Below are 16,958 nucleotides of genomic sequence, written 5' to 3'. Positions count from 1 at the left end.
ATCTTGTCTGCCTCCTTGGTGGCAGCGTACAGATAAGCATCCCATTTGGGGCTGAAATTCCAGCTTGGCTGCCCATTCTACCACCTGGGGGTCTTGGGGCTGCCAGCTACACCCTGTCCCGCCTTGGGACCCACCCAAAGTGTCCAGTCCGCCCAGCACCTCCAGCTGCACATTTTCCCCAGGACCCCTCCCCAGCCTGCACACTGGGACCTGCACCCCTACCCCCTTGTCTGTAGAGGCGCATGTCCCCCCGTGCACACAGGCACGCACCTCATCACCCCAGGCCCTCTTCTTGCTGACAGTGAGTCACTTTGAGGCCCCTTCCCCTCCCCCCATTCACACCCCACAGAGTTGGGGCTGGGAGGTTCGCCCAAGGGCCCCTGACCTACCAGTGAGAGCCTGACGCAGAAGAGCTGACCCCTGTGTGATCCTAAGGACCCCGGGGTGACCCCCAGACACACGCATCCCCGAGACTTCCTCAACCACCCCTCTCAGGGACTCTCCGTCTCCATCTCCCAGCCCCGTCTCAGCTTCTCTTCTTCCCTGTCTCCCCCCCTCCCCCCTCATTAAGCCTCCTAAACCCGCCAGCTCCCTGAAGCAGGAAATTGCATTCTGCCAAGATTAAATGGACTTGAACGCCCTGCCTCTGCCCGCAAGGGAGGGGAGCTGAAAGGAGCCAAGTTTGCTGGGGGTGGGGACCCTGGGACACTGACCCCCAGGTTGAAGAGGGGACTCAGAAGGGTGGAGCACTTCAGGATGGGATAGGGTCCCCTGAAGGGCAGAGGGGAGAAGACAGGGTCTGCAGGGAGGTAGGGGGCTGGGGATGTCAGCCCCTCCCTGCTGCAGGGGGAATGAGAAACCAGGAGGGGAAGCCAGTCTGTGGGGGTGGGGGCAGATTCTGATTAAGTGGGGGAAAGGGGGAAAGGGTGGAAGGAAATGGTGATTGGGAGGTGAGAGAGGATTCCTGTCAGGTTGAGACCCGCCCCATAGGAAATGGGAAATGAACTTTGAGGGGTGTACTCTCAGTCTCCAAGGGGTGCATTTTGGAGTGCCCAGAGGGAGGAGCTGGTGCACGCTCACTCCCTACTGGCACAAGGTCTAACAGGAAGGGGACAAGCAGAGACCCCTGCGTGCCCTTGGGCCATAGAGGGGCTCACACACAGCTCTACAGGCAGCAGGACCCCACAACCCACCCCCCGCGCTGTCAGAAAGTCTCCATCAGGATGCAGAGAGCACTGAAGTCACGCAGGGAGAGATGCATTGAGATCAACACCTCCCAGCAGAGGCCCAGATCCCATTGTCCACAGCAGCCCCATGTTCCATAGACTTGGGGAAACAATCATCCCCACTTCTCAGCTGAGAGAGCTCTGAGACCTAGCCAGGCTGCCCTCCCTCCTCTCCCCATCACAGGGCCCCCCAACAAGGCCAATTCCAGATGTGAAGGGAGTAGAGAAAGAAGATATGTCAGCCCCTTCCTTCCCCAGGTGGGCGAGGGCAGGGACAGCTGGGCTGAGTGTGGGCCTCGGATGGGCCCCTAAGTCTAGGTCAGGTCTTCAGAGCCTGGTAAAGCCAAGGGGACTGGAGCCAGGGCTGGAGGAACAGGAGGGAGTACAGTTGATCCCAGGTGGTCAGGCGTCATCCCTGAGAGCACCCATCCTGGAGAATCACGGCCAGGGGTGATGATGCTTATGGTGCACCCCTGGTGTGACAGCCTTTCCTTGCCATAGGGGTGGAGGTGGGCACTGGGGCACTGGGAAAGACAGTTCGGCTTAGCTGGTGTGGTGGTGGGGAATGCAGGGCCGCGGGAAGAGTCTCTGAAGGGAAGCAAAGGCCAGAAGAGGAGACAGGTTGTCTGGGGAGGGCCCAAGAGAACCTCAGCCTGACTGAAGTGGGGCAGGCAGTGGTCAGCTATGAGGCTGGGGGCTCAGAGGTCCATGTGGTCATCAGGCAAGACTGGGGCAATGGACAGCAGCGGCAGCTCAATGCAAGCTCCAGAGCAGGGCTGAGGGGCTTCCTCCCTCACCTTCCCCATTCCCACCCCACTGAGGGCCCCAGCCCCACGGTCACTTCAGGCAGCCTGAGCTGGGCAGAGAGTTTCCAAAGAAGGAGGCTGGGTCCATTTTGGCAGCTATTGAAAAGCAGGCTTCCCCTGCCCATATGTGGGGGAACTGACACTGTGTCTGGGAGGAGTAGACGGTGGGGCAGGTGTATGCCGGGCAAGGACATCTGGGGCCACGATGGCAGGCCCTGGGGGAAGACAAGCCAGTCCCCGGGAATGGGGTGCCTGCTGGGAAGTGACACAGCTGAGTTCAGACCAGGCTGAGGTGACAAGTACCCGCCGAGTCTGCTCCTCCAATGTTCCTGGCCTGAATGTCCTCTGATCACTCCCTGGTTGCATTCTCAGTCTCCAGGGGGATGAGTGTAGCCTGCTGTCAGTGAGATTTGAGATGGCCTGTGCTTCAGATTCCTGACAGGCAGTGACCCAGGGCCCTGCCTCCGCTGCATCCCGGCTGCATGTCCCTAGGCTGTCCATGGTGGACAGGCAGTGCCCCCAGCACCTCTGCTCTGAGCTCCCTTTTATCCTCTTCCCCTGAGACCAGCTCTCAGAGAAAGCCTGACTACACAGCTCCAGCCATGAGGGGCTCCTCCCAGGTCCTCATATAGCTTCCTGCTCTGGGCTGCAGTTGGAGACCCCTGGACCTGGCTAGCTGAGCTCAGGGACTTCTCCTCAAAGCCCCAGTCCCTCCCTTGTTATCTCACAGCTCCTGTGGCCCCATCACAGGTCGGAATACTCTTTCTCTGCTTTTTCCTCCTTTCCCAAGAGACTCTGAGCTCTGGGAGGACGGCCACCACCTCTGGCTCAGTCACATTTGGTCCTCAGATTCTGGCAACCTGACCTAGTGACTGACCACAAGGTACATTTCCAAAGCTCTACAGAAAACTCACTCACTGCTTCACAGTACAGCCTGTGTGGCCCTCCCTTTCCCAGGCCCCAGGGTAGGGGGGTCGGGGAGAGGGGGTGGGTGGTGGATATGAGCCAGATGTGGTTTTTGCCTGCAGGGAGCTCAGAATTTTTCTGGAAGACAGGACTGGGAGCAAGGAAAGAGGCACCTGAGAGACCTGGGATGGGCGGCCTGTCAGTGTTTCCAGAGACCAGGGTGGGCTGTTGACACCAGGGTTGCTTCAGGAGGTTCAGGGAGTACAGCATTGTCAGATGTGCTAGGAGGGCCTCCTCACTCCTCATCTTCAGCCCCGTCAGCCAGCTGCGGGGACCACCTCAGTGCCCCCCAAGTACCCTCCCACACTCCCAACTCTGGTCTGCTCCTTGTCTGTGTGCCAGGGTCGCCTAAGCAGCTGACTGTACAGCATATATACCCCACCCCTCAGCAACCACCCCTATCCACACTGACAGATCCCCTGAAAACCTCAGCTCCATGCCAGGGGAACTGGGCCCCTCACTCCCTACCAGGAGGCCCATTCTACCCCCCTGTGCTGGTGGAGAGCCCTGCCTTGGTGACCTGATCAGTGCCTCCTCCCTGTGCCCTGGTTAGGCAATGATCCCTGGCCCCACTGTCCAGCTTCCAGGCTGGGGAGATCATGAACTGTGGGATTTCGGACAAATCTCCTGTCCTCTCTGAGCCTTTGAGTTTCCCAGCTCTAAAGCTGGGATGCTCACGTCTTGGCCGGCAGGTGGCTGCCCCAAGAACAAGGCCATATGTCCTGGGTTTGCGCTGGCACATCACACAGGCTATAAACAGTGTGGGCACTTTCTCCACTTTTTTACATGCTTCCATGGGAGGAAGGCCTCTGGGCCTTGACACCTGATCCTGGAGCCCCAGGGACCCTGCTCCACTAAGACAGAGCAATTCAAGTTTCTTGATGTTGAATTCCTGGCTAGTCCAGGAACACTGGTCCTGTGGAATTTGAGGCCTGCCGCCTGCATGATATGGACACACAGGATGTGGGGCAGGTTGCTGGCTCTGACCCTAAAGGAAAAATGGTGCCAGGAGTCTAGGCCGTGCCAGAATCTAAGCCATCAGGTGTTCGGGATGGAGCTGCCTCCATTCCCACCCTGCTGACCTCTGTCCTGCCTCAACAGAGAGGCTGGCATCAGCCCTGCCTTACCTTTCTGGTCTCTCTCTCTCACTTGCTCTCCTTGTCTGATTGGACAGGGTCTCCAGTGCTGCACAATCCTGCCGGGGCCAGCCAACCTTCCTGGAAGGCCTGCCCCAGCTGGCTGTTGCTTTAGCTGACGCCAAGCACAAGCCGGCCACACTGAGAGGGGTTGACCAGATGCCTGCTGCTCACATGAGAAGCTCCTAGCACCCCTGACCCCCAGGACTTCAGCCATAAGGTCTCAAGCATGGAGGCCTTGGAGGAACTGTAGAGGGGCTCAGGATCAGCTCCCTGATATTGGGAGATCTCTGGAGAGCTGGGGAGCCACAGGTTGCTGGGGAAAGAAGGGAGTCTGGCCCTCCTTGGGTTCCATAACCCAAGAAGGTTATGAGTGACCAGGGAGATAAGCATCCCCCTCTGCTTGCCCAGCTGCTGGAGCCCTCGCTGAGTGGGGAGGGAAGGCTCAGGACTGGGGTTCCCTACACGGGACATTCCCACGCTCACTTATGGCTTAGGCTGAGCTCCCTCCTCCCCAGCCCTAGACTAGGGCTTCTCTGGTTTGGGAGCTTGGGAGGAGCAGGGGTAGAAAGAACAGTGGGCAGGTGGTGGTGGGTGGGTGGGCACAGCACTCCTCCATCCTTGCCCTAGCTCTGGGTCCCATCACCTTCCTACCAGGCGTCTCGGTAGCCCCTCTTCCCTTACCCTTCCCACCAGCTGGCAGCAGGACAGAAAAGAATTAACACTGCCTACCATGGAGAACCCTGTGGCTTTGTCTGGGCTGGTGGAGCCTACAGGGCTGGTGGGAATAATAACTCTTGAAAAGTCTGAGGCCGGGCGCGGTGGCTCAAGCCTGTAATCCCAACACTTTGGGAGGCCAAGACAGGCGGATCACGAGGTCAGGAGATCGAGACCATCCTGGCTAACACGATGAAACCCCATCTCTACTAAAAAATACAAAAACCTAGCCAGGCGAGGTGGTGGGCGCCTGTAGTCCCAGCTACTCGGGAGGCTGAGGCAGGAGACTGGCGTAAACCTGGGAGGCGGAGCTTGCAGTGAGCTGAGATCCGGCCACTGCACTCCAGCCCGGGCTACAGAGCGAGACTCTGTCTCAAAAAAAAAAAAAAAAAAAAAAAAAAAGAAGTCTGAAACACACTTTATTATCCTGCACATGGGGGGCTGCAGACCCAGGTGTTCAGGCACTTGTGGACCCTTGTGATGGCCTTGTGGGGCCTCAATGGGCAGGCAGTAGGGACCCCCTTCCCCAGGTGGAATGGACTCAGGCTGCTGTTCTGTAAAAGACTGGGGAGGGCAATGCTTACCTCAAACAAATCATCTGGTCTGTGGGTCATCCCTGCCTTTGGCAAGGAGGAGAGGGAGTGGGCAGGTCCTCACCCAGGGGTTCTCTGTCACCTCCCAAGGTTGACTGGCTCATCTGTACCCTGGAAGGGCTGTAGCTATAGGGTCTTGGCCCTTGTACCTAAGGGACAGGGAGACAAGAAGTGACTTCCCTTTGGCTCTGACACCCATGTGATGGCCCTGTAGTCCTTGGCTTTGGGGAACCAGGCGTGGGGCTGTCAGAGTTACAGCAATGCTCAGTGTCCATCCTGAGATGGAAGGGCCCCTCCCAGACTGATGGGTAGGAGGGGAAAACAGACCCAGGTCAGAGGTGGGGGCAGGTGGGGAGGCATCCCTGCCACAGGACTCTCCCAGATCCTCCCTCCTTGAAACCTGTTCTCTGGGGGAGGTCCCATCTGTGGGAGCATCAGCTGCTAGAGACAAGTCAAGCGGGGAAAGAGTTACCTGCAGACGAGGACTGGGCAGTGCACGGCGCCTGGGGCTCCATCGCCCCTAGTCCCAGCCTGCTCTGCTGGTGGGGTAGGGAGACAGGGGATGCATCTACCTGCCTATCCCGGGCTGTCAGCTCCTCTTCTCCAACCAGGAGGCAGGTGGGGGTGGGGAGGGGTGATGGCCCTCATGAATTTACAATGCCTAGACTTCATGAAGCAGGTGCCCAGTGACTGAGAGCTCCAGCAGGGGGAGGGGACGTACTGGACAGTGTGTGCACCCCCCTTCCCACCAGCTTTCTCAGAGGCCCTCTGTCCAAATCCGTCAGCCTGGGGTTCCACTGAGCTAAGCTCCTTAGCACCAGGACACAGCATAAACAACATCTGTGCTCTGTGGTCCCACGGTCTGATCCCTGGTGTCCTGATATCCCCAGATGAGCCCTGGGGACACAGTGGGGAGGACCGGGAGGACCCCTGCTGACTCTCCCTGCTCCTGTGTGGGCACAGGGCCACAATGGCTGCACCCTCACCTGGGCCTCCCAGGTGTGCTGGCCTCTGCCTGCCAAGAGATGTGAAGCTCTCATCTTCTCCCCATAGATATGGGCCTGGGGAGGGAATGGGGAGGAAGCTGTCCTATTCTGGATCTAGTCTGGGTGCAGGAGTCAGGGACGAATCAGCCCAAGTCTTCCCACAAGCCCTTCTGACCCTCCACCTCTGGCTGGTGGCTACAGGCCCCCCTCCCACCATCCTTCTAAGATTCAGAGAAGAAAGAAGAAACGAGGTGTCTGAAGATGAGGACTGAGGGGTGGAAATTACCTCAACTGAATTTTAAAAACCCCTGGCTGGTTGCCATAGTAACAGAAAGGTGCATCCCATCACCATGGCAACAGGCAAACACCGAGGTCTGCTGCTGGGATTGGGGATTTGGGATGTGGCCGGAGGGGGTTAACAGAGGAAGCTGGGCTGGGATAGAGCAGTTGGGGGTGGGGAACTATCCAACCTGGGATCATTTCACTCCTACCTTTCCAGGGGGCCAGAAGGCCAGGCTGGGCCCCTTTTCCCTGACAGTGGAGTCACAGGAGAATGGATTGTTGGGAGTAATCCCCTAACTCCCACCACCCCACTCACCCCTATCTGGCCCCATCTCCAGCCTGGAAGCCTGGGGTGGAGTCATGAGCCTGCTTAACTGGGCTCCTAACTAGCCAGACCCTGGGGCTTGGAAACTATGGAACTCAGCTCCTGACCTCAGGGAGTGACAGGCTGGGAGTCACTGTCATTGGTCATGGTCCTGAGAAAGAAGAAGCACATGACCAGGCTGGGTGCGGTGGCTCACACCTGTAATCTTAGCACTGGGAGGCTGAGGCAGGTGGATCACCTGAGGTCAGAAGTTCGAGACCAGTCTGGTCAACATGGTGAAACCCTGTCTCTACTAAAACTACAAAAATTAGGCCTGGCACAGTGGCTCACGCATGTAATTCCAGCACTTTAGGAGGCCAAGGTGGGCGGATCACCAGAGGTTGAGAGTTCGAGATTAGCCTGGCTAACATGGTGAAATCCCGTCTCTACAAAATATACAAAAAATTAGTTGGGCGTGGTGGCATGTACCTGTAATCCCAGCTACTTGGGAGGCTGAGGCAGGAGAATCACTTGAACCCGGGAGGCAGAAGTTGCAGTGAGCTGAGATTGCACCATTGCACTCCAGCCTGGGCGACAACAGCGAAACTCTGTACCATCCCCGCAAAAAAAAAAAAAAAAAGCGCATGGCCAGAGATCAGCTCCATGTAATACCCTGAAGGCAGCTACACACACCTGGAGGGTTGTATACACCTGGCCGGTGGCCACACACACCAGTATGGCCACACACACCTGGAGGGTGGCTTCTCAAGGTGACAGTCATCTCCTCCAAGGACCTAGCCTCCAGGGCTAGAGGAGGAGATCTGTCCTCCTCCTGATTTAGTGTGAGGTCCCAGAGAGGAACAGAAAGGCTCCTGTTCTGCCACTACTGAGGATACTCTCAGGAAGCCCCAAACAACCTGGCAGCCAAAACCACAGGTGACATTTGACAGGTCGTGGTTCAGGCCCAGGACTGACCTGTGGAGCCACTGGGTCCCAACTGACCCTCTCACACCCACAGGCCCCATGCTAGGGGCTGGACATTCAGGCTCACTGGCCCCATGGCCTGACATTCTACCATCAGAGTCAGTCTCTTGGGTTGCCCAGTGACACCACAAGATGCTTGTTAGACACACCTGGGAGCATAATGGCTCTTCCATTAATGCATTAGTGTTTCTGAGGTTTGGAGATGATATGGGCTGCCTGTGGCCTTGGAGATCTGGCTGTGTGTGTGTGTGTGTGTGTGTGCATGCGTGCGTGCATGTGTGTGTGTTTGCCTGCATGCTCACATGTATCCCCACATGCAGGAAATCAGCAAAGAGGGGGTTGGGGGTATCCACTCTCCCAGCTTGCCAGCTTCAAGCTGATTTGTTAAAATCTAGATTCCAGTGGGGCATGGTGGCTCACACCTGTAATCCCAACACTTTGGGAGGCCAAGGCAGGAGGATGGCTTCAGCCCAGGAGTTCGAGACCAGCTTGGGCAACATAGCGAAACTCCATCTCTACAAAAAATATTAAAAATTAGCCAGGCATGGTGGTGCATGCCTGTAGTCCCAGCTACTTGGGAGCAGGGAGTATAGCTTGAGGCCAGGAGGTCAAGGCTGCAGTGAACCTCATGCTTGTGCCACTGCACTCCAGCCTGGGTGACAGAGTAAGACCCTGTCTCAAAAAAATAATAATAATATAAATAAAATCCAAATTCCCAGAACCACCCCCAAGCTTCTCTTCTGTTGAGAACATGGCCTGCGCACAGGAATTCCGAGGGGATGCTGGAGCCTTGGGCGGGCTGCTGCCTCCTGGGCTGCCCAGGTGGGCTGGGTAAACCCTGGGGCTACCTGGGCTAGGGAGAGGAACCAAAAAGGAGCTGCTGCCTGACTCTGGAGAAATAAGAACAAACCCAAGGCAATCTTGTGCCTCCTGCCTTCTCTCAAGAGGCTGGCTTGGCCTGCTCTTCCAGGAGGCTGTGAACTGATGGATGAAAGGGAGGAGGAGGCATTCCTGCCTGGGCTCCTTCAGTCCAAGGGCAAGTCAGTACCTTGGATAGGGGCTCCCACAGCCCAACTGCCCCATCACAGGTAGGAAGACTGAGACCAGAAGGAGCTTACACACACCCAAGCTGCTAGGCCCAGCCCTGGGAGGGGGAGATTGGCCCAGGTTTGCCCCTTCAAGATCCTGCCTCCCCACGAGACTAGGTCAACCCAGGTTAACAAATTCCAGGATCCTGACTGCCCATGGCATAAAAACCATCCTGGCAGTGCTAAAACCCTTGGAATGGCAGCTGGAAAGGGAACCACTAAGGCTGGATTTAGGCTGGGGGTATGTTGTGTTGAGCCCCTATCAACCTCAATAGGGAAGGCAGGTTCAAGAAACTGAAGAAGGCTGGGCACGGTGGCTTATGCCTGTAATCCCAGCACTCTGGGAGGCCGAGGCGGCTGGATCTCCTGAGGTCAGGAGTTCAAGACAAACCTGGCCAACATGATGAAACCCTGTCTCTATTAAAGTACAAAAAATTAGCCAGGTGTGGTGGCAGGCGCCTGTAATGCCAGCTACTCAGGAGGCTGAGGCAGGAGAATCACTTGAACCCAGGAGGCGGAAGTTGCAGTGAGCCAAGATCATGCTACTGCACTCCAGCCTGGGCAACAAGAGAGAAACTCCACCTCAAAAAAAAAAAAAAAAAAAAGCCAAAGAAGAGACTCAGAGCTAGCAAATCAGACATGAGGAGGCTGGATACTGTGGCTTGTGCCTTTAATCCCAGCACTTTAGGAGGCCAAGGTGGGCGGATCACCTGAGGACAGGAGTTTGAGACCAGTCTGGCCAAAATAGTAAAACCCCCGTCTCTACTAAAAATACAAAGATCAGGCCAGGCATGGTGGCTCAAGCCTGTAATCCCAGCACTTTGGGAGGCCGAGATGGGCGGATCACGAGGTCAGGAGATCGAGACCATCCTGGCTAACACAGTGAAACCCCGTCTCTACTAAAAAATACAAAAACCTAGCCGGGTGAGGTGGTGGGCGCCTGTAGTCCCAGCTACTCGGGAGGCTGAGGCAGGAGAATGGCGTAAACCTGGGAGGCGGAGCTTGCAGTGAGCTGAGATCCGGCCACTGCACTCCAGCCTGGGTGACAGAGCGAGACTCCGTCTCAAAAAAAAAAACCCAAAAAAACAAAAAAACAAAGATCAGCTGGGCGTGGTGGCGGGCGACTATAATTCCAGCTTCTCTGGAGGCTGAGGCAGGAGAATTGCTTGAACCTGGGAGGCAGAGGTTGCAGTGAGCTGAGATCGCGCCACTACACTCCAGCCTGAGCAACAGAGTCAGACTATGTCTCAAAGAAAAAAAAAAAAGACATGAGGTTTGACTGGAGACTTACATACGGGGGGAAAGTCCAGTGGCAGTGGGCTGGACAGGAGAACTGCAGCTGCTTTTGAACAGCATGTGGTTTATAGAGCATTTTCACTCAGCACCCCTTCCCCATGACCTCCACCTGGAAACCTTCAATTAACCTAAAATTTAGGCTTCAATCCCCTGTATGGCCTTGTACCACAGGCCAGGATGGGGGCTCATATGTTCCTCATAGATAAGGAATGAATCTCTGGGTTGGCCACTCCCTCATTCCCTAGCTCAGAACAGGCATTCAGGTGCCTCTCCATACAGGGTCACTCTCTGGGTATGCTTAAGCTATTGCTATCAGGTACGTTTACCATACAAGGTAGGGGGGTGGTCCTGATCCCAGGAGGGAGTGGGGGCTTGGTGTACCCAGACTACGCCTCTTGCTCACACATGCATGGGCACACACACACAGAGACCTTAAGGAAATGGAGAGTGCCCATGCGGGACGGGTGTGGTGGCTCACACCTGTAATCCCAGCACTTTGGGAGGCCAAGGCAGGCAGATCACCTGAGGTCAGGAGTTTGAGACCAGCCTGGCCAACATGGTGAAACCCTGTCTCTACTAAAATTAGCTGGATGTGGTGGTGCACTCCTGTAATGTCAGCTACTCAGGAGGCTGAGGCAGGAGATCACTTGAACCCAGGAGGTGGGGGTTGCAGGGAACCAAGATCACACCACTGTACTCCAGCCTGGGCAACAAAAGGAAAGTCCATCTCAAAAAACAAAAGACAAACAAACAAAAAAGAAAGTGCCCATACTCTCTGGAACTGGGGCCCTCCAGCCTCCATGGACTACTTGCCCCAAGGAGGCTGAGATCCCTGTCCAGAGCAGGGACTCTCAAGCTGCCCCCAGGCCAGGCTGGCCTGGAGCCGGTGTGGGTCTCCACCTTTACCCTCTCTCCTACCAGGACCATGCTACGTGGGGTGCAGCCCCTGCAGCCCCCGAGTCTACAAATGGTGCCCTATAGTAGCCCGGGCTTATATCCAAACACACAGGAGCACCTGGAACCTCAGGCAAGAGGTTCCCCAGAGCTGAGGATGCACCCGTGCTGGCTCTGCCCTGCACCAAATGGACCTGAAGGTTCTCTTGGAGAGCTTGGACAGGCGGCCCCCAGGCTACTTAAGCCAGAGGGTGAGGGAGGTAGAGCCTCCTCCCTGGGCCTCCTTTAGGCTACCCCTGCTTCTCATCTCCAGCCATGAGCCCTGCTTGGCAGAGCTGGGCTGGATGCCTTGTGAGGAGTGAGGACTTCACCCAGTGGGCAGATTTGGAATCCATGAGTGTCCCCATGCATCACCTGGACCTCAACTCCTGGTCCAGGAATGGCCAGAGGCTTGCTGGGTTCACCATCCATGACATTCCCCTTTTGGTTTGCTATGGGCTGCTTTGAAAGCCCTAAGGACTGTTGCTATATGTGTCACCCACCCCACATTGGGTTCAGCAGTTACCCACACTTCAGCAGGAATTCAGTGTGTCCTAAGGGCAGCATACACCCATGCCCCTAACACAAGACCTAACTATGCCCTGGGTGTCTTATTTATCATATTCCCATACAATTTTCACTCACGCCCTGAGTATATCGTATTTCTTTTTTCTTTTTTCTTTTTTCCCAAGATGGAGTTTTGCTCTTTTTGCCCAGGCTGGAGTGCAATGGTGCAATCTAGGCTCACTGCAACCTCTGCCTCCCAGGTTCAATCGATTCTCCTGCTTCAGCCTCCTGAGTAGCTGAAATTACAAACATGTGCCACCACACCTAGCTAATTTTTTGTATTTTTAGTAGAGATGAGATTTCACCATATTGGCCAGGCTGGTCTCAAACTCCTGACCTTGGCCTCCCAAAGTGCTGGGATTACAGGCATGAGCCACTGCACATAGCCTAGTGTATCGTATTTCATCACGTTCTAGATGCCATGTATACATCCATGACCCAAGGGCAATATTATGTCTTGAGAGCACCAGTGTTTACTCACATTCCGCTGGCCTAGAGCTTGGGAGACATACATGTATCCTTCCCTTGATGTCTGTTTACCCCACGCTGGCTGCTTTCTTCCCTCACATTTAGAGTATTCCTTGGGTACAATTCTCAGCCGTGAGCACTGTGGGACAGGGTTTGCCCACATTCAGGGATGCCGAGTGCAGGATCTGCCTGCCCTTGGGCACAGTATTTATTTCTACTTTGGTCTCTCTTTTTCCCCACGTGACAATATTACGAGGTGACCCTGCCCTGGCTTGGGAGCAAACCTCATGAAGGTCCGGGATGTGCCCAGCACTGGGGCACAGAGCCTACTAATGCTCAGGCCTGCTGAGGACGGTGTCACCCTCCCTGCAGCGGCACTCGGCCTGCTCAGGGAGTGCCCAGACCCTTCTGCTGTTGGTTCTGGCACCTAGAGAGGGAGATATTTGGGGGATAAAGGGAGAGGAAGGTGGGCCAGCCCATGGGAACCTGTCCTAGGCTGGGGACAGGAGAGCTCTGGAGCCTATGTCAAGGAGGCTGGAGTACCTCAGTAGCTCAGAGGGGTACTGAGGTGGCCCTCCTGCCAGCCCTGCTCCAGACCCACTGGTCAGGGTAGTCTTGGTTTGGGAGCTTCCTGAAGTCACCAAGACCTGGAGAAAGTCAGAAGCCAGGGTGGCAACAAGTACAGAAGGCCAGCCGGCCTTGTCCCAACAGACCCAGTCGTGCAGTGGGGACAGGCAGCATCGAAACAGGCTGGGCGAGGGGCGGGGGGGAGCCACCTTGGCCAGGGTGGCACCTTGGAGGCAGTCCCCTCAGGAGCCCCAGCTCCTGAGCCCTGTCCCATCCTGGCCCCCTCCCAGGTAGAGCCCAGGAGACCTACATATTCAGGCCTCCCCCTACCCCAGCCTTGAGACTCAGCCTGTCCCCGGAAGCTCAAGTCCTGACTCTGTCTTCTGTTCCCAGGACAAAGGTTTGGGCTGGGCCCTGGCCTATCCTACTTATCTCATCATAAATATTTATCAGACTCCAGGGGCCAGGCCTGCAGCTGGCTTGGCGGTGGGGGTGGGGGTGGGGGCAGATGCTGCTGAAGGATCTCAAAGCCCATCCCTAATGAGGGGACTGTGAGGGGAGAGTGCCACCTGGGCCTTGGGATCCTTGGGGAGGGAGGACAGATGGACAGCGGGACAGAATCAGAGGGAGCCTCAGGGACTTGGGCATAATCCAGGGAGCCAACCTCCCCATGCATCCCAGGAATGTGGGGGAGGAGTCCGAAGAGGCCAAGGCTCTGGGAGACAGGTGGGCTCCTCCCTGGACTGTCCTCCCATAGGACATCCTCGAGAGCCGTGCTCCCCACCCTCATCCTTTCCCCATATGGCGCCTGCACTCTCTGCTCCCCCTACATCGCCCGCCCAGAGCTGCGCTCCTGCAGATGGGCTGTCTGTTCCTGCAGAGCTGTGTCCACGAGAAGCCGTGCCCCATACGGCCCGCTCCCCTCTTCCCACCATCCCTTCTGACCCCACACCTTCCTCCCAGAACTGTGCTGCCCACTAATCTGCATCCCTTAAAGCTGTGCTCCCCACACACCCAGGAGCCCCCTTCACCCTGTGTGAGCCCCTTTCCTTGCCGAATGGGACTCTCGATCACAGGTGCTGGAAGTCCCTGGGGTGAGCAGAGCAGACCCCTCATGGGCCCCTGTCGGCGCCTGGGTTCTAGCTCTCCTGTTAGCCGCGCCGCAGCCCCCCTTCATCGGCATGCTGGGGGACCCACAGGTGGAATCAAAGCTCTGCTCAGAGCTGAGCTGCACAGCAGGAATCTGGTAGCCTTTGTCTCCCCAGTCCTGGGGGAGTAGGGGAACTAGGGGCAAAGAGGGTGCATTTTGGGATCTAGGGCCTCCTCCTCACTGCCACAGGCAAGCGCAGCTGCAGATAAGGGGGGACGCCTGAGCTAATGAACACCCCCAGTAGATAATGAGGGGCTGTGGGGGAAGGGATGGCCTGAGGCGCAGCCTTGGGGCGAAGGCTGCCTCCCAAAGCCCAGAGCGCTCATTAGTGGAAGCCTGGGGGAGAGGCAGCTAAGTGGGTCAGTATCCCTCCCCCAGCCACCTGACCAGTATGGGTGGAAGGATTGCCAGCCCATTGTCCCCCAGTGAAGTCAGTCACATTCTGAATCCCTTCTTCCTCCAACCTTCCTCCCCAAGCCTCTGCTCCCAACCCCCACAAACCCTTTGCCCCTTAAATCCCCTTCCCAAAGCCCCCTGTTCCTCAATCCCTCTTCTTGGGCCCTCAGCTCCCAACCCCCAAAACCTCCTGCCCCTCCAGCTCTCCTCCTGGAGCTCCTGCCTCCTAAGCTCCCTGTTTTTCCAACCCCCCTCCCTGAGTCCCCTGCCCCTCACAGAGCCCCTGCCTCCTCCCAGGGACCTCCCAGTCTGAGCCCTTTTTCCTCCCAGAGACCCCCTCTGTGCCCCCCTCCCCCTCTCTGCATACCCCCCCGCCGCAGGTGCTGGCCTTTGAGCCAGCCTCCCCAAGGCACCCTCCAGACTGAGCCACACCTGGGAGAAATTGAAATCTTAGACTCTTCCCTACCCCCACCAATGAAGCAGACATCCCTGTCCTGAACACGAGGCAGCAGAATGCGGCTGCAGCTTTGCTGGGCCAGGCTGGGGGCTGTGCCAGAACAAGCATCCAGATGTGGGGAGGACACAGTGGCAGGGCGGAGGGCGGGCATGCGGCAGGCAGCTCGGGCCAGGCTCTTCCACCCTCATCCCCTGCAGCCAGCAGCCCTGGGCCTCCACTCTGGGGTCTCAAACTCCCCCTTCTTGTCCCATAGTCATGAAGATGAGCATCCTGGCAGATCTGTTTCAGGAGTGTAGTGGGCAAGGGCCGGGGGAGGGGATCTCAGAGGCTGGGCCTTCTCTGTGTAGGGTGGTCCAGAGAGGCAGGCTCTGCCTGGGTCCCCCTTCAAAATCAGGGTACAGCCAGATGAGGACAAGATGCATAGTCTGTCAACTGTCCCCTCCAGCCCCATACTCCTGTCTTTGGCCAGCCTCCTCCTTGATCAAGGCCTTCCAGGGCTCCCCGTTTCCTGTCAGACCACCTTCCCCCGAAGCTCTGAGGCACTTCCGGATCTGTCCAGCTGGTCCCAGGACAGGGGTAGAATATGGATGAGCCTCTGCCATCCTTGATGTTGTCAGGACACAGTTCTGGGAGGGGATGGGTGAATGTCCTGGTCTCCACCAATCTCTACCCCAGCCCCAGTCACCACAGGCTGACTAGTCTGGGTCTGGCTGCACAAGAGTTAATCTCAGGGTGTCCCCCACCACCACCACGTGTGCACAAATTCCAGGAACGCTTTCCATTAAGAACGCTCTGAGCAGATTTCATTTCATTTACATTAATAAGAACCAGAAAAATCTGCAGGGTGGGGGTGGGGCCAGGGTTGGGCCGGGCCGCGGCCGGGGCCGGGGCGGCTCGGGCACGTGTGCTGCTCACGGTTTGTCTGGTAGAGGCTAAGAGGCTCAGGTTGGGGGTCCTGGCCATAAGAGAGGCTCAGCCAAGCCCATGCGGATGTGCTGGGGGGAGGTAGATCCATCCAGTCCTGGGGGATTCACGTCGGAGGGAAGAGGCAGAGCCCAGCTGCTTCTGGACACTCCTAGCCTAAGCAGGGTGGCATGCCCAGGTCCTAGGGCCTTCCAGGCGGAGAGGGTGGCAGAGCTAAGTCTCGAGTGGAAGAGGATGCCAGCAAGTGGAAATGACTGGGTCGGGGACTGGGGCCTTGGGTTTGGATGAGATGAGTGTGGACCTCAGTCTCCCAGTTTGGGAAACAGGAGAGGCTGCTCCCTCTTCTTCCTGTCCTCACTGCAGGTATGGCTGCAGGTGTTAGAAGGGAAGCTACTGAACCTTGAGCTAGTCTTAGAGACCATGATGACCCTTTCTCAGTCTTCCCTTCCCCTCTCCAGCTCTGCTGGGGAGCTGAGCCTTGGCTGGCAGACTTAGACCTGTTCAGTAAGCTCAGAAGCCTGTTCTTGGTGGACACCCCCAAGATCCACCCACCTGACAAGGGGAAAGCCTCAAAATGACATTGTGTGCACAAGGGTGTGTCTTTTGGGTGGCAGCTTGTGCTCTGCCATGCTGTGGCCCTGGGGGCTCCCTCTCCCTTCACAGAAGTCTGCCAGACCAGGTTTTCCTTCCTCAGGGGTAGCAAGAACATTTGATTCCTGACCCCTTGGGCAGGAGCCAGGCTGCACTTGCACACTTGCTCATTAATGTGCCTGGCCTGTGTGTGCTCTTCTATGTGCCAGTGGCTGGGTGGGGTTATGCACAAGTGTGCATGCTTCACGCACCAACCAGGGAGGGGGTCTGCAGGATCTGGATGTAACGCCACCCCACATGTCAAGGGTGCTGGGGAAGCATGCACATTGCCTGCTGCAGCCGGATGCCTGAGGGCTGGACTGTGTTGTGTGTGGGTGTGTACACACAGCATGCTTATGAGTGCAGAGGGTGGCCCCTCAGCCCAGCCAAGGAGTTGGGGAATGAGAGGAAGGAGAGGAAGCCCCAGCTCTGGTACCTCTCAGGATCTGGGATCAGCCCTGCCTTGCTCCAGGTCTTACAGA

Source organism: Macaca mulatta, chromosome 2 (assembly GCF_049350105.2).
Source record: "Macaca mulatta isolate MMU2019108-1 chromosome 2, T2T-MMU8v2.0, whole genome shotgun sequence".
Lineage (NCBI taxonomy): Eukaryota > Metazoa > Chordata > Mammalia > Primates > Cercopithecidae > Macaca > Macaca mulatta.
This window is presented reverse-complemented; position numbering follows the sequence as displayed.